Source organism: Amblyomma americanum, chromosome 5, assembly GCF_052857255.1.
Source record: "Amblyomma americanum isolate KBUSLIRL-KWMA chromosome 5, ASM5285725v1, whole genome shotgun sequence".
Classification (NCBI taxonomy): domain Eukaryota; kingdom Metazoa; phylum Arthropoda; class Arachnida; order Ixodida; family Ixodidae; genus Amblyomma; species Amblyomma americanum.
In genome coordinates this window covers 109,701,136-109,717,666 of record NC_135501.1, presented here as the reverse complement: position 1 = coordinate 109,717,666, position 16,531 = coordinate 109,701,136, and the positions used below count along the sequence as shown (strand labels likewise).

At 50.3% G+C, this 16,531-nt stretch overlaps 1 long non-coding RNA gene across 1 annotated transcript in view; it reads left to right on the top strand.

Moving 5' to 3' along the window:
• Positions 1–1,754: 1,754 nt before the first annotated feature.
• LOC144134907 (uncharacterized) overlaps positions 1,755–16,531 on the top strand; it is a 29,994-nt gene continuing 15,217 nt past the window's right edge. Inside the window, exons 1-3 of the long non-coding RNA XR_013315294.1 lie at positions 1,755–1,813; positions 3,076–3,259; positions 4,996–5,074. This is a non-coding gene — a long non-coding RNA (uncharacterized LOC144134907). The remainder of the gene's footprint in view (positions 1,814–3,075; positions 3,260–4,995; positions 5,075–16,531) is intronic.

The window sequence follows — 16,531 nt, the reverse complement described above, 5'->3', positions numbered from 1 at the left end:
GGTGAAAACTTTGCGTTTGCATTTGTTCCCTTCTTGAAAGAAAAAAAATTGAAAATTGGTTTCTGGGAAAAGGAAATGGCGTAGTATATGTCTCGCATATCGGTGGACACCTGAACCGCGCCGTAATGGAAGGGATAAAAGAGGGAGTGAAAGAAGAAAGGTGCCGTAGTGGAGGGCTCTGGAATAATTCCGACCACCCGGGGATCTTTAACGTGCACTAACATGGCACAACTCACGGGCGCCTTAGCGTTTCGCCTCCATCGAAACACAGCCGCCGCGGTCGGATTCGCGGGTTCAAATTCTGTTTTGAGGAAAGTAAAGACGGAGCAACTGTCTCAGTTCTCGGTGAACACCTAAGCCGCGACGTGATGAAGGGGTGGAAGGCGGGAAAGAGAGAAGTGCAGTTGTAGAGGGCTGCAGGGTAATTTCGACCAGCTGGGGATCTTTAACCGGTACCTCCTTTAGTAAGTTCCTGCAGCGCCCTGCCCCTTTCCACAGCATTGCGATTGTCCACCTGTTTCATTGAGGGTCCATGCAGTGGCGCCAGCCTATTCCGCAACTTCAGTTTACATTTTAGCATTATTGTTTATAAATATCACGATTGCAGATTACTATTTTTGAAAATACATTAGTTGATAGGAAATGCGCAAAATTCTTCAAGACGTGTCCGTTAGAGGGTAGTTAGGTGTCGTGGAAGCTAAGCGGCGCTACGCTACTGCCCAATTTGGAGGAGAGAAGAGAAGAGGTACAGGCGGCCATTCGGACTATAGTAGCGCTCCATGCACTGTCTGGTGGAGATACTGCTGCACTGACATCGCACAGCGAACGGGTGCCTTCTGCGTTTCGCCTCCATCGACACGCTGCAGCCGAGGCCGGGTTCGAACCCGGGTACTCCGGCTCTAAAGACGAGCAGCTCCCTGCACTTGTACGGATCGTTCGGAGGAGGCGGGGGAGGAGAACGCATGGTGATCTCTTTATTTTCAGATAGTTGTAATGGTGATTGTCGTGTTTATGTGTGCGATGTCGGACTCACTGTTACTTCTATGATCTGTGTGGCCTGTCAAGAGTTCTCTCTTTTTACGCGAATGCCTATACAGACTGTTCTGTCGAAAAGCTGTTGGCGTCGTATAGTAGTTGTTGGCACCGCGCTTCGAAAACATTCATTTGCTTACGGCGTGGTTCGGGTGTCCACCGACAGATGTGAGAGGCGTCGTTTCATTTCCTTTAAAACCAATTTTCATTTCATTTTCCTTCCCTTACGGCGCGGTTCGGGCGTCTACCTAAATATGTGAGACAGGCGTAATTTCCTTAAATTGTCCAACGGGCAAGGCATCGCGTCGAACGACTCCTATAACGCTGCAAAACGCTGTCGCGTCACACTCTTAAAAAGGAATCTTAAACGTCATCCATTTTTTTGCCTGACTTATACAGGGCGTTTCATCTACGGCTAACAATTTTTTTAAAAGACTTTTTGGGTTGAGAGCGCATTGTCAGTGGTAGTGTGCATCAAAATACAACTAACACGTGTTAATTGAATAAACTTTTACTGCAAGACACCCCATTTATAGAGAGGTTTGTAGCACAGCGCAAAATGCATCCATATCTGTTTCAATTTTTCAAAAACTCTTTTCTCATCGCCGCTGCGGCGCAAGGAATTTTGGGGCGGAATACAAGCGAAAGCGAAACCGCGTGGCCAGAGAGAGCACTAGCCACGCCTACGAGCACTGGTCACGCTTTTGTCACGTGCTCTTTTCGCAGTGCCCGGATGGGAGCGACGATCGGGCGAAGGCTGCATATTGCTTGTATTTTCTGGGTTGTCTGATTTTACTGAAGGTCTTTGACATTTGCTAATCTGTATGCCAGTAGTGTATGCGAGTCATTTGTTATTAGTTCAGATTAGATGCGCGTCCACTGTAGTTATCCGTGTAGAACATTCATGTATACGTGTATATTTTCCTTTTTTGTGCCATTAACCAAGCGGTGAAGCTTCATCGTGATCATTATGACACAGAAACAAAGAACAGGTGGCCAAATGCGCCAAGCTAGCCACTTGGAGATGTACGGCTAGTGAGTCCGACCTTCGCACCTTTCACACTGAAACGCTTGTACTTGCCTTCCAGCACCGTCAGGTTTAAGTGCAAGGAACTTTGAACCAATTAAGGATGTGATCGCAGATCGTGTTGGGTGATAAGAGCAAGTGACTAAGTCGGACTACCGATTTGCGGTCAATGTTCCACGTGACAATTGTCCGAAAACAATTACTCATGTGACTTCGCTATGTGGTGACGTCTTTATATCATGCAAACGACTGCCAGGGCCAGGAGATCTCATGACACTGACGGAGGGGGGTTCATGGCTGACGCACTATAGAGTAAACTTAAGTAGCCGAAATATTGCCAAATTTGCGCACAGAAAACATGCTCCGGTGCATGCGCGCTCTGCTTGCGTTCTAAACTAATAAACAACGCAAACGCGAGATTTTAGTTCCTAATTCGCGAAGTGTTGCTTGTTGGGCGAGTTGGTGATCCATGAAAATAGAGCAGCGCGTAACAAAACAGGACACAAGGGAGAGACACGTAACGACACAAGCGCTAACTATCAACTGTTTATTTCTTGCTGTCGCTACGTATAAATACATGAGCCACAACTCGAAACGAAAAACGAAAATGATTGATGAGTCAGCCTTTCGCTGGTTTCCATCGTTCTAGATAGGAGAGCTTTTAAGCTGACAATGCCACTGATGCCACGCTCACACACTTGTTACCTGCACGCAAAATACTACGAGCCTCAATAATCTCTCGAACAATCTTATCATTGTGGCGGGTTATGATTTGGCTCTTCTTAAAAAGTGGCATGCACGAATTTGGAAGGTCCCGTTTCTCAGCCTCGACCTTGCAGTGACGACAGTGTTGGCTTAGGTGGCCCGATTTGCTTTCATTAACATTGTAGTCATGTTCTTTTAGCCTGCTATTCACACATCTCCCTGTTTGCCCAATATTGCCCTGTTTGCCTAATTCACGATATAGTTGCCTTTGTCATGGTCATCGCTGATTGCCATTTCGTGTCAAACTGCAGGGTGCGCGCCTGTTCCTGTCTGCCGTCAGGCTCCCGCATCCCTCGCTGCAGAAAGCACCGGCTGGGCGGTTCGAGCTAGGCTGAGGAACCGCCGTTAGTGCTTTCGTCGCGTGGGTGCTGACGGGACGCCGACGCATGTCCCACCTGCCGCATCCTGTCAGCTGGGGACGGGAAGCTCTCACACGTGAGGTGGAGGAGGACCGCCGCCAGAGTTGAGCACATTACAGGCACGTGCGCTTCGATGCCGTCTTTGTTGTGGAGCGCGTTAAACAAAGACGCCGAAGCAGTGGTGGAACGCCGGGTTCAAGTGCTTGCCGACGCAGCCTCCTATATCCTCGGCTCTTGCTCACAGGGGAGGTTCCTCTGGCGCGGGTGAGCAACTGTGGGTGATGTCGAAGGACGTTAGGGTGACGAGTGCACAAGTTTCCTTGACCTACTCGATGAAAAAAAAATTGCGCATACAGGAAAGAGTTGGTTCTTGTGTTGTTCTCCTTGCTACGGCACTGCCTTACGACTCTCTTAAATGGGCCCTGTTCAGGTGTCAACCCTGGAGAAATGAATGAATGAATGAATGAATGAATGAATGAGCTGTTTATCTAGAAAGGGAGGCTCAAGGCCGCTCGTTGGGGAATTGGGTTGCTGCTGGAGAAATGAAACTGCAGTCCTTCAGTTTACTGAGGCGGAATAAGGGAACGTACCCCTACAAACATTTTCTATAGATAGCCTATACACTTCTGATAGACTTTATTACCTTCCTATAGATATTTATTTTTGTCTATTCAAAGTCTACAGGCTGTCTACAGATATGTCTATATGATTTGTATTGCTTATATGCTGTTCTCTAGGGTTTGTCTATAGATAGTCTATAGACTTTATAGGTAGAAGGCAATGGACAGTCTATAGACTGTCCAAGGAAACTATATTAAGGGGTATCGATAGAACAGCATATCGAATCGTGAATGTGAGTGCGCGGCACTTGCAATGTTTCAGATTTACATCCCTTAGTGCCCTTCAGCGGCGGAACCTCTACCAACTTGCACATGACGCCAGGCACCCCTTAGTTGTACACCACGTGTAGCTTGTATCGTGCAGGTTGCCAATAGTGCCAATAGTTGCCAAAAGTGAATTAGACGAACGCAAGGCCTTTCAGGATCCTCCCGACCTCCAGCACTGCTTCTATACCTCTCAAGATCATATTTTCCAGCATGGCGCGCTCCGGACAAAATTCGACCAGTGTCTGTTTTTTGTAAAACAGCACACACTGATGTGGGATCAGTAGCCAATTGCCAAAGCTACTAATTCACCCTACGTTAAAGAATCCCCGGAGGTCGAAATTCCCGGAGACCTTCACTACGGCGTCTCTTGTAGCCTGAGTCGCTTTGGGACGTTAAACTCCATAAACTAAAGCACCCTCCACCCTTTCCATCGTCAAGTAACCGCCATTGCTGCTTCAGTGTGCGCTACCGACACGCCATCGCGGGGAGCGCCTTCAGAGTGTGAGCGCAGTGTTCGGACTCAATGCTGAGCATTGTTCTTAATTTCGCAGCGAAAGCGAAAAAGTGGTGGACCGTCACGTCCTTCGTGACGTCACTCAAAATCCAGCACTGTTGCCTCGGGGGGGGGGGGGGGGGGAGGGGTCCTGCGCGCGATGGGTTCGATATGTTCCATATGTTACCAGTCAGTGCAACATGACTGCATTGTCGGAGTCTCTGGTATCATGTAGCTGCTGTATTTAAAGCATGTCTGTGCTTTCCTTTTTGTTACAAGTGATACGAACTACACCGCTAGGCACATAGGAATAGATGTTGGTGAAACTATATAGGTCATTTGAATCAAACCGTGGAGATTTTTCACTAGCGGAATGCATGCACTTGTGTACGGTGGAGAAAAACGAAAAGTTATTTTGGTGCCCGTTTCCAGAGAGATGCTTTTCTTTGGATGTGGTACCTCGCCGCCTTCTGACTTGCGGTAAGGCGGAGCCTTCTGCCGCAGCGCACGGGTGAGTTCAGCGGAGCACGCGATCAGGCGATCAGGTCACTAGAAGTGACCTCATATGTATAGCTGCGCCGCATGCGTACGCGTGCGTATAGAATGTTTGCTTGCTTTTCGTGCGTTCTCGGGAAACTATGATGCATGGTCTGGACACTAACAGTTCCAATAGAGGTACCACTGGTAAGGGGGTAAAAACTACCTGTTTCCAGCTCATTCGGCAATTATTTCTTGATTAGCGGCGAACCTGCATTAAGCACAAAGCAGACAACGTAGTAGATCGTAAAGGCGCTATAGAAAAACAAATATACGTTAAAACTGTATGTACGATACTACAAAACTAAGGTTAAGGAAAATTTAAGAGCACTCTGACATAGTGTATTTTTGTGACATTCTGGTAATCGTTGCGCCTTTTAAAAATCCCTCCGCCTCAACCGCTCGCTCATTTGCAGTAAAATCGCATGCTGAGAATTTTGTTGCGAAAACGCCAGCCAGCGAGCCATTTTGGCTCGTCGCGCACTTAAGCCGTATGCCGTGGCCGACGAACGACCTTGAGCCGCCGTTGCCTAGCAGCACCACAGCCACGCTGCAACAGATGGCGCCGCCGTCGACGCGGCTGCCATCGCCGCGTGCTCCACCAGATGTGCTCCGCTGAGGTAGAGGAGGTACGCCTCCCGGTGGGTACATATATATGCGCTTCGCATCAGTGGATTTTAGTCCTTATGGAGAGCGTGAAAGAGGCGCAACAATGACAGAACGAAGCGAGGAAGAGACAACGCGCTCAACAGACGCCAGAAGAACCCGCCTCACGACTCGAGAAGCTTCGTAACGAAGATGCGGCTAGAAGAAGTCGTGCCACGTCCAAGAGTGACTTTGAGTTCTCGAGAGCGTCGGAATGAGACGGTGCGTAGACGGCGTGCCGAATAATTGAAGATTTCGCAATTCAACTAGGGTTAACCAGAGCTAAACCACAGCCAATTTTAACGCGACTGCGTTAAGGAGCACGCGTCGCAGAAAGGCCGGTGTCGTCGGTCTCAGGCCGTGAGTGAAAAATGGCGCATCTAGGTGGACACCTGAACCACGCCGTAAGGGATTTTCCTTCCCTGTACTGGTTTCCAGTGAGAACTGAGACGGGTATCGTTTCCTTTCCTTTAAACCAATTTTTATTTCAATTTCCTTCCCTTACGGCCCGGTTCGGGTGTCAACCGAGATACGTGGGGCAGGTGTCCTTTCCTTAAATTTTCCAAGGGGCCACGCGTCGCGCCGAACGGGCGTTGGTGTTCCGTGGGCTCCTTGGCAGCACTGCAACACGCTGTCGCGTCTCTCTTAACAACGAAGCTTAAGCGTCCTCCAAATTTTTTTTGCCTCGCGGGAAGTTTTGCAACCGCGCACATCAAGTGCGCGCACCGCACGATGCGTGCCCAAAATCCTCCACGCCGAGATCGCGGGGCCGAAGGCGACAGTGCAGGTTTCCACCAAAGGGAGGCGGTGGAACCTATTGGCGCCATCTGTCGTGTATAGTGTGCCTCCATGCCCGCCACCGCTTGCCTAATAGTGTCATCTGCAGCGTCCCAGATGAATGGACGAAAAAAAACTATTTGTGACAAATTTAAAGAGTTGGGCCCTTATAAGTCACTAGGCGCCGTGGTCGATCCTCGGTCCAGGATGTCGCACTTGGCAGCTGCCATCGTGGCTCGGCGTACGAGAAATCGTTGCGCTCCCTCGTCCTGGCTGGCCAGCAAGTGCTCCCACTGCGTCACACTCGGGTGGTCTATACGAGGCTCTAAGTATGCCTTAGGGCAGGCCATTGTGACATACTGTAGTGTATGTTTACCCTGGCGCCACAGACATTCGTCTACATATTGTGTAGGGAAAATCTTATGTAGTTTGTGCAGGTGCGTGTATGTATCGGTTTGTAGTCTGCGGCAGTCTACCGCCTCCGCTTTGGATAGACTTTTGTGTATGGCTGGATAGCGTTTCCGCTTACCACTGTAATGATTATGCCTGAGTACATGGGGGTAAGAGGGTCAAAGGTGCCCGTGGTGCAAAGTATTGAGTCTGCTCGGTTGACGTACCCTCGAGCTAAATCGTCTGCTGTCACGTATCCCCTCATCCCCCCATGTCCCGGAACCCATACTATATGTTTAGTGTTTGTGTCTTCTCGTCGTGTGTAGAATATGATTGGAGATGCGGTTGATCCTGCCTCTTGTGTAGTTTCTGCATGTTTATTTAGAGTCCGTCACTATATAGCGAGGTTTTGTCCTGTTGCGTTGCCGTGCGATATTGCCAGAGCAATGACGGCCTCTTCAGCTGCCTCTGTGCTTGGGTTGTTTATCGTTCCGCTGGTTATTTCTTTCCCTCCTTAGTCTGTTACAACGGCGATCGTTTTGCGTTGGTAACGGTACTTTGCTGCGTTCGTGTAGACTGCGCTGGGATCGTCTCTGAATTCTCTGCTGAGTGCTCGGACTATGGCTTGTCTTTCATGGCGTACATTGGGGTCCATGTGTCTGGGTATGGGTCTTACCCGGATGTTGTTTGCTGCTTGTCTTTTTGTATGCCCAGGGGTAGCCCTAATTTCTCTAACAGGTGTCTTCGGTTTTAGTGAGTGTCTAGTTGCGCACTACGTTGCGCTTCTCGTAGGTCGTCGAAGGTGTTCGATACTCCCAGTGCCATTATCTTATCGGTTGGTGTTAATATTGGAAGTCTGAGAGCCGTTTTGTACACTTTGCGTAGTATAGTGTCGATTTGTAGAGTTTCTTGCTTGTTTAGTTCGTGGTAGGGGAGACTTTACGTTACCCTGCTCGTGACAAGACTGTCTAGCTGATGTTTTCTATTTCGTCGAGTACTTTCGTGAGTCCTGTCATCGCTGCGTTGAATAGTAGCGGTGAGCCTTGCGGGGTGCCTTGAGCGCCCCGCAATTACTATTACATGTTAGTAAATATTACTGAGCCTTGCGAGATGCCCTTGTTTGGAACCGTGAAGCTTTCAGATCTTGTGTTTCCGATGCCTGTCGTCGCCGTTCGCTCCGTCAAGAAGGCTTTGGCGTATCGGAAGGCTCTGTTTCCACAGTTTATGTTATTGAGACCTTCCGTGATGGCTGCATGTCCCATGTTATCGAAGGTTTCTTTACGTCGTGCGCTAGTACTGTGTGTTCTCCACTTCTTGATATTACAGTGAGGACTGCCGCCTTTAATTGTAGGAGTACGTTTTGGCTTCTGAAGCCAAACATGGCATTAGGGCAATATCACTTGTCCTCCATGTAGTTTGTGATCCTTTCATTGACCACTCACTCGTATATCTTCCCTAGGCAGGAGGTCAGGGAGGTTGGTCTGGGGTTTTTGATTTGGAGCCTTTTGCCGTTCTTGGGTATCATAATTACCTCCTTATGTTTCCATTCCGCCGGCACGATTCCTTTTTCCATGATTTCGTTTAGGTACTTGGTAAGTTCGGCGATGGCCGTGTCTCCCATGTTTGTAATGCTGCCGTATTCTTTTTGGCTTCCCCTATGGCTGCCCTTACTTCCTCCTGGGTGAATGGCCTATCCACCTCGGGGTTGTCTTCTCCTGTGTATTCTTGGTCTTGCCTTGGGTGTGTGGTTGTGCCGTAGCATTTCTCCCTCGGTGCCTGCGTTAGTAAGTTTTCCGTTCCGGGGAAGGTGTGGATTAGCCGTTTCATGGACTTGCCGCTTTCCGTTTTGGTCTTTGTTGGGTCTATCAAGGCTCTTAGCATATTCCAAATTCGGGCCATGCCTGGTCTTCCTCTAAGAGTTTCCGTAAATTCTTGCCAGTTTTGCGTGGCGATGGTGTCTGCGTGCTCTGATGTCTTCTTGGTTAGTTCGGCAATCTTCAGTTTGAGTTTCCTGTTGTATTTTTGCTGCCTCCCTCTCCTGATAAGGCTTCTTCCTGCTTCCCATAGGTGAAGAAGTTGGCTGTCTACGTCTGGGTTTTGTTCCGTGAGACGATTCCGGGCTTGCGTCACGCTCGGCCGAAACGGGCAGGTGCAGTTGTTAAAATTGCTAAGAGAGAAAATTTATCTCAATATGCGAGCTCAGTGCGCAGTTGCATGGCAAACGAGCCAGCGGTCGAAGCGGGAAGATTTTATCGCGATAGCGTTAGAGTAGCCGTTGTGGCGAAAGCCCGAGGTCCGGCGACGTGTCGACAATTCACATTGTCCATGAGGGTCGTGTCGTCACAGCCACAGGACAATCGAAGAAAAAAAAGCAATTGCGAGTAAGAGAAAAATTGTCCAGGGGGACTTTTATCTTGGGTCTTAATCGGGGCGCGCTATTCCTCGACCACAGAAGAGCTAGAGTTGAGTGCGATAAAATGTATTGTGTGGGTTCAGAGTGAAATAAGAGCATGCAGCAATGCACCTAATAATTTAATATAACCAAATAACGTCAACAACTAATGGTGACAATTAGTATAGCCTATACGCACGAGCAGCCGAAAGCCGGTTGAGCAATCGTAGCGACGGAACTATCAGCACGGTGGAGTATACACCGCAGCGCCAAGAGATGGCGCGCGAGATTCAGCCAGCGATTGCACTCTTAAGCGACTTAAAGGGGCTCTGAAACACCTTCCAAGGAATCGTTGTCAATGCCAACGCCAATGAAGACAACGAACGCCCACAGCTTTCGCTTTGTATATATCCTGGATTAGCTGAGCTAATCCACATTCATTTTTAAGCGGCAGCTTTCTCAGCGAACGGTAGCGGACGTTGTCGTCTGATTCTCGCAGCGGGTGCTCGCAAGACACCAGCAACTCCCGGCGGAGCCGTTGTCTGCAGCCATGGGGCAGTCGTGTGGAATGCACGCGTCGCATATTATGGCGACTGGCAGCCGGCATCCAGACCAGCACCCTATGATTTCCACTACACCTAACAGGTGAGGATTGGTTGGCGGTTTAAATCTTCATTTTTGTTTTTAAAGAGACCGAGAGTTTTGGTTGTGAGAGCTTTCGTTTCAAGGATGCCCAGGACAACAGCTAACTCTGACCGTCACGTGGAATTTGTTGAATCCGGCATATAATTTGGCATTCAATGATCTCACTGATATTCCTTTTTGTAGCGATAGCTATATTACGGTAGCATTTCGAGCCTTCAGCGTAGCTGCGCCGCCACGCTGTCACGTAGTTGGTCACGTGGTGCGGAGCAGCTGCCGGCGGTGTGGCGCCGTGACTGGTCACGTGGTTCGTTACATGGTTGGTCACGTGACCAAGTTCCACTCGGCCAGCTGTAGCTAGCGCGTAACTCCAGGTGTAACCAAAGCTAAACCACCCCCAATTTTTTCAGTTTCGACAGCCGTACGGTGGCCATATGTATGGCTTAGGAAACGAGTTCACGTGACATTGAGGTCACAAGACGTATACAAATTCAGTGATGCAATAGCTGTCTATTTATTTCCTGTCATTGTGTCTCCCCTATGCCTAATATATAATCTAGATGCCTAATATATCTTGTGCATGGCCACCAAGCGCGAATACTCGTTGTGCAAAGTATGTTCTAATGTAAGTCCAGCAAACACGGATATTGGACGCGCAAACCGTATCAATTAATATTGCCCATATATCTTTCTTTGGCAGCTTTTGTGCCGCATTCGAACATAAGGAAAGACTGAATCCTAAGATGCGTGCCATATTTAATGAATTTCTTAATGTTTTTCATTAGCAATAAAGAGCTTTTTGGCGATAATGCGGAACATTGATAATGCGAAACATTGCCTTCGTTTGTGATTTAACCAAGAGGTAGTGGTGGTTTTGTGATCTGGTGACCCCGAGGAAAGCGCGAGAGGCATGCGGAAACAGTCAGGTGCTACGCCGCACGAGTTCTCGGCGCTCGCCCACACTTTTCCTTTGCTAAACTTCCTCCTTAATTAATGGCTTCGGCAAAATATACACTTGTTCATGAGGCCGAATATACAAGAATGCGGCTAGTAGTGCTACTGCGTTATTAAAGGCTCTTCTGCCGCTTTGTTATTAAGTTGTAAAGCATACTGTTACCTGTGCATTTTTTGCGAATCGGAAGCTTAATTCCTGCATATTCCAAAATGCTAACGCATACGTGCGGCGCATTTTCTTGCAAACTGTGTAGTTCAAACTAGGCAAACTAGACAGACAGCTTTACAGGGAAGGCAGTTATCCAAAATCGTGCCGAGCGAAGTGCATACTGTAGCAGACGACGGCACAGGCCGCGACATGCACAGGCCGTTCGGCATCCGTGGGCGCGCGATACAGTGTCACGTGACCACACTTAAAAAAAAAAACTTCAATCACTTTTTTTTCGCATAAAGGGCGCATGAGAAAGGCAACGCAAACATATTTGCTGGCCTGAAAGGTTATGTATGAGCACAAAAAGCCACAACGGGAAAACTTATGCCAGCTTCACCTAGCGGCACCTATCGGTACATAGTAGTACCAGTAATACTCGCTGCTCCGCATGGGGCGCGGTAGCGCGGTCTTCGACTCGGCGCGTTTGCTCAATCCAGCGGTAGCGCTGAAGTTGGCGGTTTGTTGGGTTCTGGCGGCCTACCACACAATATTTTTGCGTGTTCTACCGTTTCTGCGCTCCACATATGGCTCGACGTCCATCAAAAGTATGTGTGACAGCCCAGTTTGCATAGCGGTTTCATTCCATGTGTTCGACATGTCATGCAACCGTTTGCTGTCAGTTGACTAACTTTTTGATTGAAAATCCTTAGACCTTACTACTTTGTTGCAGCATCGGACGATTTGTGCTGAACTATTACTATCCTTGTCTTTAGGTAGCGGTGTAGGTTGATTGTAGATGCCCACGAAGGATAATTGGTGTGTCTGCCGAGTAGCACGGCAGATAGTTGCAATGCCGAAACCAAGCAAAGTGCGGTCTGTTCGGAACAAAGCCCGGTTAGCAGTTCAGGCGCTTTTCCAAGCATTGGAAGCGCCGAGCTCCTTGCAGACTCGCTTTACGAGCTCAATTCCGAGTCATTCAGGTGAACCGGATGGCGAAACTCGGCGCGAAGCGAGTGATGCCGACTACTTTGCACTTCCTTGTGACAATGCAAGCGAGGCCAGCGGTTCGTCAGACGACCCTTGCGCCAGCGTTTTTGAGCAAGCGGTCGATTCTTCGTACGCTCGCCCCGACTTGCCTTCGGAGCACACTGCAGGCTCAATTAAGTGACTAGCGATGCCGACAGAATGAGCGGCGTGGCGAGCGGCCCTTCCCAGTGTGCATTGGTTGCAGTTTCCTAAGAATTGGGACACGACGTCCCGACAATTGAAAGTGTTGGAACCATTGATTAGTTTCGTTCTCGGCTGTTTGGTTGGGCGCCACTTGAACGCAATATATCCCATTGCTCTCTAACGGACTTGCTGCGTCTTTTGAAACGTCACAGCTGCTTTTCTGATTTGCCAACAGACACACGAACGTTGCTTAAGGCTCCTCGTAGAACTGCAGTTATAGCTGGCGTTACTGAATTGCCTCCTGGACACTTCTGCCATTTTGGGCTTAAGAAAGGCTTAAGAATGTGTGATGACCCCCATAATGCGCAGGTTCACACGGGACGGAGAGGCAAAGAGACACCGTATGGCTCAGTTTAAACAAACAGATATATTCAATAATTATACATGATTAAGATTCAGAGGCTAGGGCGTCCGAGCTTACGTGCCGACGACTTCATGGGGGCGATGGAGTGGCTCCGGAGTTGGGCTTCGAGCGGTTGCTGGCAGAAGCTGCACGCCGTCGGGCTTCGGCGCTGAAGGCCCTCTTGGCGAACGATGTCGTCCTGAGCGTCCTTCTTCCGTACTGCTTGTCGATTTTTATATCCTCTTCTCCACACTCCCTAGGGTGAGGACGCCCACGCCGGAGGGGAAGGAGGGGGGCTCGGGCTTTCACTTGGGCGCACAAGCATACCACCGCACTTATGGTCTCGCCCCCTCACGTGTTGAGTCCGAGGGAAAGAAGGTTGTCTTCGAGGTAGCGCATAGCGTCGGCTGTGGTAAGGCGCGCTCTGGCCCGCTGACAGTTCCCGCGGGTCACCGGCCACCGCTCTCCATCCATCAACTGACACTCGCTCCTCAAGGTAAGGCGCGCTCTGGCCCGCTGACAGTTCCCGCGGGTCACCGGCCGGGAAAGTGGTCCCTTGTCCTGGGATGTGCTCGGGAGGCCTCCCCTGGAACCGCCACGGTGATTGGGGAGGATAAAGCCCGTTTCCCCGCGGCGGCGGCGGTGGGTCCGGTTGGGTCCGGTTGGGCTTAAACCCCTTCGTTCTGGTCGTCACTCTCAGAGAGCATGGCTGGGTAATTGATGATGCCGCTGTCATCTGGGTCTCCGTCTACGCCGCGCCGTCGAACGCGGAACCTCGTAGCACACACAAGGAACGTCACACTCGCTCACCCTCCAGAAGAATGTTCTCCGAACATTTGAGTCCATGCGGCTCCCCTTGTCTTTCTGAATCGCCTCGCACAGTGCGTCCGACAAAACACTGTTCGCTGCACTCAACACCACTGCACAACACCATATGCCTCCGCTGTCATAACTGGCGTCTCCAGGGGCAGCACTGATCTTCTTTTACAGATAAACATGAAACTCAGCACCCAAGCCTCTCCTTTCTAGTGCAAACTGGACGAAATAAATTTGCCACAGTTACAAAGGAGCTCCCACTTCTAGCACGATCACGGCACAGACAAAAATATAGATAACGAAAGGAAGTAGGGCAGGTTCTGCATGCGCTCCGCATGCTCTCCTGTGAAGGTGTTACTTAATGACAGAAAGGTTTAACTACCAACTCCGATAACTTAACACATAAGCACATAGCAATGTTATGAGCTGCGGCATTACACAATTCTAACCAGTTCACAACTCCGCTCTGTTTACGCCATTAGTCCAACTTAGCTTTCCGATTTCGCAGCGGATATCGGCCTTCATGAGTCATACTAAGTACGTCTGTGACCCTTTGTCTGCTTTGGGACTCGCGAGGGCTCGTGGCAGGAGCCTCTCCTGGCGTTATCTGCGCGGCAACCTCGCGCGCTTCTTCTTCTAGCAATGCATGAAGTAAATCCGGTGGCATTCCGGCCGTCACCTCTGGCGCCTGCCGAACAAATGCAGGAGAGGGCGTTTCTTGCGAACTATCTGCGCGCTCCGCTTCACTTCTGTCCCCATCAAAATCCGCGCTTTCCCTTTCCTCATTTCGTGAATACTGAACCGGTGCCGACTTGAGGCGATTTGCGTGTATCCTTATCAAGCGCCGGTTCACGTCTCGGACTCTGAAGTTTACCGGAGAAAGCTTCTCGACAACCTCGCACGGTCCTCTCCACTTCGTCTGGAACTTTCGAGCTAGCCCAATCTGCCTTTGGCAGTTTTCAATGTACACGCTGTCCCCCACATTAAACGGCGCGTCTCTAGCACTGCGATCGTGCACCTCCTTCCTGCGCTTCGCCGCTTTCTTTAAGGCCTCCTTTGCGATGTCCCTCACCACTTGCAAGCGCGATTCTACCTCAACCTTATAGTCGTCCAGTGAAGCGTATGGGACACGACGGGGGCCCTCTGGCACTTCACTAGGCTGGTCCGGGTCTCGGCCGTAGAGAAGAAAGAATGGCGATTCGCCCGTGCTCTCGTGTGCTGCGGAATTGTAGGCAAACATTGCATACGGGAGCCACAAGTCCCAGTCCCGCTGGTCGCGCGAAACAAAATGCGACAGGAACCCGGCCACGGTTTGGTTCAGTCGCTCCACCGCGCCGTTGCAAGCCCGATGGTACGGTGTTGTCTGCTTCTTAGCGATCTTAAGCAGCTCGCAAACTCTGCTCATTAGCTGCGACACGAAGTTCGTTCCCCGATCTGTCAAGAGTTGCCTCGGGGGTCCATGTCGAAGCACGATCTGTTCGACAAATGCTCTTGCAACCGTGTCTGCCTTCTGATCTGGGAGTGCTACCGCTTCCGCGTATTTTGAAAGGTGATCGACAAATACTAAAATGTACTTGTTTCCGGAAGTGGTCGTGGGCAATGGGCCCATTATGTCCATACCTGTCCGCTCGAAGGGAGCCGAAACCTCAGAGAACGGCTGAATTGGAGCTGGTCTTCGTCCCTTGGGTGTTTTTCTTTCGAGACAGAAATGACACTTCGCACAGTAGTCTCTAACATCCTGTCGCATGCCACTCCAAAAGTACAAACGCTCCACACGCCTGCGTGTCTTCGCTACGCCAAAATGACCGGCGCATGGCGCATCGTGAAACGCGCGAAGAACCCTTTCTGTCCACGACCGAGGTATGACGACTCTCTCCCAAGCGGTTTTCTCTGGTCTCCCTTTCCTGGTTGGCCTCGTGCGCCGACACAGGGTGCCGTCTTTGCCAATAAAATAACCTAGCTGTTCGGGGTGAGACGGTGCGCCCTCTAAGCTTTCGATTATTCGCTTCAGGTCAGGATCTTTGCACTGCTCTGTGTGTAATTCGGCGGGGTCGACTGCGGGGACAAACTCATCTATAGCTGCCACGGCAGCTGTGCGGCTGAGTGCATCAGCATTCAGATGTGTCTTTCCTGATTTGTGCTCAACTTCAAAGCAGTATTCCGGCAGGTGTAGATTCCATCTATCGAGTCGCGAGCTAGGGTCCCTGACACTCATCACCCATTTCAGAGGGTGGCAGTCTGTGACTAGCTTGAATTTGCGGCCGTAAAGGTAGCATCTGAAGTGCTTTACTGCCCAGACAACGGCGAGGCACTCCCTTTCCGTAGCTCCGTACTTTTGCTCTGTGGGGCTCAGCTGTCGGCTAGCAAAAGCAATGGGATGTTCTTTGCCCTCGATAACCTGAGATAGCACGGCACCAACTGCGAACTTTGACGCATCTGTGGCCATAACGAAGGGCAAATTAAAATCCGGGTGGCGCAACCGCGGTGCACTCATTAGCTTCCTTTTCAGGGCCCCAAAAGCATCCTCCGCGTTTTCGTCCCAGCGAAAGGCGACATTTTTGGCTGTTAAGGCGGTGAGCGGCTTAGCGAGCTTGGCGAACTCCTCTATGTGCCTTCGGTAGTAACCGATCAGGCCGCGAAACTGCCGGACCTGGCGGACGCTAGTCGGGGATGGAAAATCCGAGACACACCTTAGTTTCTCAGGGTCCGGTCGCACGCCGTCAGCTGAAACAACGTGCCCGAGGTATTTCCCTCGTTTTTGAGGAATTGGCACTTAGAGGGCTTCAGCTTGAGACCCGCCCCTCTTAGTCGCACCAAAACCTGCTCAATATCGCGCAAATGGTTCTCAAAATTGTCACTGTATATGATTATGTCATCCATATACACGAAGCACAGCCTCCCCAGAAGACCTGCCAGGATAACATCAGCGGTTCTCTGCAAGGCAGCAGGGCTGTTGGCCAGACCCATCGGCATTCTTTTCCATTCATAGTGCCCTGAGGACGTGTTGAATGCCGTTTTCTCGGCATCTGCCGGATCCATTGCTATCTGCCAGAATCCCGCCGCCATGTCCACTACCGTGAAGTACCTGGCA